Source organism: Halichoerus grypus, chromosome X, assembly GCF_964656455.1.
Source record: "Halichoerus grypus chromosome X, mHalGry1.hap1.1, whole genome shotgun sequence".
NCBI lineage: Eukaryota > Metazoa > Chordata > Mammalia > Carnivora > Phocidae > Halichoerus > Halichoerus grypus.
In genome coordinates, this window is record NC_135727.1 from 113,873,486 (window position 1) to 113,874,712 (window position 1,227).

The following is a 1,227-nucleotide window of genomic DNA, read 5'->3' on the forward strand; positions in this document are numbered from 1 at the left end:
TGGACATATGGCTATTTGGATATATGAATATATAATTGATACAGCATCATTTACTGAAAAGACAGTCTTTCCCCTTTGTTTTCGATGGCCAACTTTGTTTTATATCAAGTATTCATGTATATGAATCAATTCTAAATTCCATCTTCTGTTCAAGTTATCTATATTCTGGCACTAATAGCAAACTTAATTAAGGTAGCTTTAAAATAATGCTTGCAACAGCCATTGCAGTACACTGAGCTCCACAGAGACAGCGCCCGGGCAAGTGAAAGCCAGATGGGCACTGGGCGACTCTGAGCCTCCCTGGGGAAAATAATTAAATATGGGCAAAGGAGATCCTAAGAAGCTGAGAGGCAAAATGTCATCATATGCATTCTTTGTGCAAACTTGCCAAGAGGAGCACAAGAAGAAACACCCAGATGCTTCAGTCAACTTCTCTGAGTTTTCTAAGAAGTGCTCAGAGATGTGGAAGATCACGTCTGCTAAAGACAAAGGAAAATTTGAAGACATGGCAAAGGCAGACAAGGCCCATTATGAAAACTTATATTCCCCCTAAGGGGGAAACAAACAAGAAGTTCAAGGATCCCAGTGCACACTTGGTGCTCACTTCAGCAGCACATACACCATTGCACCTAAGAGGCCTCCTTCGGTCTTTTTCTTGTTTTGTTCTGAGTATCACCCAAAAATCAAAGGAGAACATCCCAGCCTATCCATTAGTGATGTTGCAAAGAAACTGGGAGAGACGTGGAATAAAACTGCTGCAGATAACACGCAGCCGCATGGAAAGAAGCTGCTAAGCTGAAGGAAAAATGGGAAAAGGATATTGCTGCATACTAAGGTAAAGGAAAAACATACTAAGGTAAAGGATGCAGCAAAAAAGGGAGTTGTCAAGGCTAAAAAAAAGCAAGCAAAAGAAGCAAGAGGAGGAAGACAAGAAAGATGAAGAGGATGAGGAAGAGAAGGAAGATAAAGACGATGATGGATAAGTTGGTTCTAGTGCATTTTTTTCTTGTCTGTAAAGCATGTAACCCCTTCTGTACACATCTCACTCCTTTTAAAGAAAAAAAAATTGAAATGTAAGGCTGTGTAAGATTTGTTTTTAAACTGTATGGTGTCTTTTTTTGCATAGTTAACACACTACTGAATGTGTCTTTAGATAGCCCTGTCCTGGTGGTATTTTCAGTAGCCACTAACCTTGCCTGATACAGTACGGGGGTTGTAACTTGGCAT

The 1,227-nt window shown here is 40.2% G+C and overlaps 1 pseudogene; it reads left to right on the top strand.

Annotated features, from left to right (window-relative positions):
• The first annotated feature begins 319 nt into the window (after positions 1-319).
• Positions 320-983, top strand: LOC118529498 (high mobility group protein B1 pseudogene; annotated as a pseudogene).
• The last annotated feature ends 244 nt before the right edge of the window (positions 984-1,227 follow it).